This window comes from Elephantulus edwardii, unplaced genomic scaffold, assembly GCF_000299155.1.
Source record: "Elephantulus edwardii isolate Elephantulus edwardi_28Jun2011 unplaced genomic scaffold, EleEdw1.0 scaffold00057, whole genome shotgun sequence".
Lineage (NCBI taxonomy): Eukaryota > Metazoa > Chordata > Mammalia > Macroscelidea > Macroscelididae > Elephantulus > Elephantulus edwardii.
Window position 1 is genome coordinate 7,210,263 of NW_006399807.1, and position 4,614 is coordinate 7,214,876.

Consider the following 4,614-nt stretch of genomic DNA (forward strand, 5'->3'; position numbering starts at 1 on the left):
CAACCCTATGTACAACAGTCCCAAACCCTGCTCTATCCTGTGCCAATCTCACTGTCTCTGACACATCTACCCCCATGACCCCAGTCATTGAATCTGCAAATATTGAGGGAGTGGACTTCCTGTGCGGGAACACGGAAGAAGTAGATTAAGTTGCAAAGCAACCTGTACTTTTTTGCAAGGTAAGGAACAATGCTTCAAATCCTCTTTCCAAGGTTTGAAATTGAAATATCTCCACTGAGATCTCCAAAATGGTCTTGAGCTAGGACCCGAGTCAAGAAAAGTCCTGAAATTGCTGACTTGAGGAGGAAGAGGGCTAGAGGAGAAGGTTAGGTTTAGGAGTTTGTGAGGAAAAGCCACTTCAGCATAGAGTTGAACTGATTAAGGACGAGCTTCTAGTCCCAACCATCTTGGCATTTCTGTACTTTGTCAAATAGTGATTGAGCATGACATTATGCCAAACGCTGTATCAAGGTGCCAGCTGTTTCCTGAGCATCCCAATGTCAAGGTATTGCCATCTTCCTACCGACAGTAGAAAGAGAAGGCAGGAATGGTCTGATATGATTCTGCTCTTCCTGCAAAGAGTTTTAGCTCCCTGTAAACTGAGTTCAAGACCTGAGTTCTGGACAAATTGAGGATAAGGGGGCTGGAGAGCCCCTCAAAGGAATTATTGAGCTCTCTGCTGACAGGATGTAACTAAGAGGGTTCAAGAGCTTAATTTGAAAGAGAAAAGATGTGACCATATTTGTACCCTAAGCTGATTAGGCAGGTTAAACTAGTTCTTCACGTGGCTGATAATAAATACGTAAGAAGTTCTGTAGCCTTCTGTTCTTGGTTTCAAGTGTCATCTTTAAACACATGACAGTTTTCTTTATCAAACAGATCCTCATTTCCTTTTCTAAATCATTACAGAATGCAATGTGGAAATTGAAAATGTTTCTTTTTTAAGTGAGAAAGAAATACTACTTACATTTTCAGCTTGTCTCAATCATCATATTTCACAAATTCTCACACAAGCATTTGAGCTGTGTATACACACATTTGCAATGAATGTGCTCAAATGACTGACATTTATTTCTTAAAATCTCATTGGGAAAATCTGCTGTCAGGGAGCTACCTCTCCAGAGCACTGCACAGTGATGATGCTTAGTCTAGTGACTAAAGTATGTCTGATCAGGCCATGGTCTTCACAATTACTTGCTATGCATCAGAGAGCTGGAAAATGACTAGGGATGATAAAAGAATAATAGATGATTTTGAGCTGTGGTGCTAGAGAAGAGTATTGAATATATCATGGACTGCTAAGAGAACAGGTCTGTCCTGAAGAGGGTGAAACCAACTTTCTCCTTGGAGGCAAGGATTTTGAAGTTCTGTCTCATATACATTGAGCATGTTGTAAGGAGGGACTAGTCCTTGGAAAAGGACATCTTGCTTGGAAGGGTAGAGGGATAGCCCAAGAGAGGAAGACCTTGGATGAGATAGATTGACTCAGTAACAAGGGTAATAGAGGCAGGTGTGTTGGAGACAATGAAATTGGCTCAAGATAGAGCAGGGTTCAGAGCTGTTGTACATAAAGTCTCTCTGGGTTGCAATTGACTCGATAGCACATAACAACAACAACAACAACTATGATTTTATGGGTTCTTGTTATTTTTGTGTGCCACTGAGTTGGAACTGACCCATAGCTGACCCTCTAGCAGATTTTCAGAGGCAATAAATGACATTGGATGTGACTGACCATTCTTCCATTGAGCAGTTGGTGGATTTGAACCACATGCCTTTGAGATAGCAGTGCAGTTTCTTACCACTAGGCTACCAGAGTTCCCTATGGGCAAGTACAGATTATATACATATGAAGAAGAAAGAAGTATCTGTATGTATGTGTAAATGCAGATATCTGTGTGCAGGATGTATATAAACTGAAGATACAACTACAGACATCCTTCAGACATAACCAAACTCCTTTCAAGATTGGTTTTCTGGGCTCAAAGGCTTAGAGTTAGTGTTTAATGAGAGAGCTCAGACAATGCAGTTGACAAAGTGGTTTTTGGTGAAAATTTGCACCAGGACTCCAGAGTGGTCCAAAGGAGTTCAGTCATGATCAACAGAAGTAAGAGCAGTGGACAAGCAGCCAGATTTGCAGCACTTTGGATCCTGACCTCAGTAGGAATAAGCAGTGGGGTCCCACTCACACACTCAGAGATGGAGGCTAATCACATTGCAATGGTGAGAATTGTCCTTTCCTAGGGTGTGGACCTCACTCATGCTTTCTAATGCTGTTAGGCTTATTCTGTCTCATGATGACACCCTAGGTCAGAGTACAACTGCCTCACAGGATTTCCTAGCTGTAGAGATTTACAAAAGCAGACCACCAAGTCTTTTCTCATGAATATCCATTGTGTTCAAACTGCTCATGTTTTGGTTAATCGTCAAGGATTTATTGACCACCAAGGCTTGTTTTGGTTAATGTTGTTGTTATGTGCCGTTGAGTCGCTTGCGACTCATAGTGACCCTATGTACAACAGCCCTAAACTCTGTTCTGTCTTGTGCCAATCGCACCATCTCTGACACACCCATCCTGATAACCCCAATCACTGAATCAATCCACCTCATAGGGGGCCTTCCCCTTCTGTGCTGTCCCTCCACCCTACCAAGCATGATGTCCCTCTCCAAGGACCTGTCCCTCCTTGCAACATGTCCAAAGTATGTTAGATGGAGCCTCAGAATCCTTGCCTCCAAGGAGCAGCCCGGTTTGACCATTTCCAGAATGAATGTTTGTTTTCCTAGCAGTCCATGTTACCCTCAATACTCTTCTCCAGCACCAAAGCTCAAAGGCATCAATTCTCCTTCTATCCTCCTTAGTCATTGTCCAACTCTCTGATGCATAACAAGTTATAGCAAAGACCATGGCCTGTATCAGACACACCTTGGTATCCAAAGAGACACCATTGCTCTTCAGTACTTTGGAGAGGTCCCTAACAGCAGACTTTCCCATATGTCTTCTAATTTCCTGGCTACTGGTGCCAAGAGTGTTGACTGTGGAGCCAAGCAAACTAAAGCTGTGAACAATCTCAATCTCTTCACCATCCATCCTGATGCTGCCAATTGGCCCAGTGGTGAGAATCTTTGTCTTTTTGACATAGAGCCTCAATCCATATTGGAGGCTGCAGTCCTTGACCCTCTGCAGTAAGCACTTCAGGTCCTCCTCAGTTTCAGCAAGCAGAGTTGTTATCATCTGCATATCACAGATTGTTGATAGATCTTCCACCAATCTTGACCCCACATTTCTCCTCATAGAGCCCAGCCTCCCGGATAATCTGTTCTGCATATAGGTTGAAAAGGTATGGAGACGGGACACAACCCTGGCATACGCCCTTCCCAATTTTGAACCATGCAGTGTTTCCTTGCTCTATTCTGGTGACTGCCTCTTGGTCCAAGTATAGGTCTATTGACCACCAGAGCTTGTGCTTTTTATTTTAATATCTGTCCAAGGAAGCTCAAGCAGAGGTAAACAAGCGCTGTTTTGCTTACAAGGTGGCGATGGTGGGGAAACGTATCTTGGGTTTCATTCCTTGATATGCTTGATAATGCTTCTACTCTTAAATATTTCTCCCCACTTCCCAGAGTGAAACTTGACTCACTCTGTCTCCCTCATTTGATGATGTATGTGTGTGTATGCCTCTTTCATTACCATCAAGTTGGAACATAGCTGATATTCCAGAGGTTTATCAGAGATTGTAAATAACACAGGAGGAGATTGTCCATCTTCTTCCCGTGGAGTAGCGGGTGGATTTGAACCACCTGCCTTTGGGATGACAGTGCAATTCCCTGTTCACCAAAGCTCCCTTATGTGTGTATGAAAGGGGTCAGGGGATGTATAACTCTAGACCCTCTTTCACATTTTTGGGAAAAGAATAACCATGGCAGATTTAGATAAAAGGCCTGATAGAGAGGAGACCCAAAAATTAATTGGATTGGGAAAATCTGCTATCAGGGACCTCTCCAGAGTACTGAAGAGCAATGATGTCAGTCTAGAGACTAAGATGCACCTAATCCAGGCCATGGTCTTTGCAATTACTTGTTATGCTTCCAAGAGCTTGATAGTGACTAAGGATGACAGAATAATTGATGCTTCATACTGTGGTGCTGGAAAAGAGTCTTGAACATACCATGGCCCACCAAGAAAACAAATAGTTCTATCTTAAAAAGGGTGAAACCAAGTTTCTCCTTGGAGGCTAGGATTTTGAAGCTCTGTTTCACATACTTGGGGTACGTGGCCGGAAGAGGGTGATCCTTTGAGAAGGACATCATTCTTAGAAGGGTGGAGGGACAGTGCAGGAGAGGAAAACTTCTGATGAGATGCATTGATACAGTAACTAGGGCAATGGGGGTTGGTGTGTCAGAATTAGTAAGACTGGCTCAGGGCAGAGCTGGCTTCAGAGCTGCTATACATAGGGGTCACTAGCGACTCAAAAGCATGTAACAATGACAACAAGAGAGAAGAGCTGCTATCTGGATGGCATTAAGTGCTTACTGGCCAGATTCTGGCTTCCAAAGAGAAAAAGCAGGGTCTGGTACAGTGGTGTGGAGAGGAAGGAAGGCTCTTATGGCCTAGGT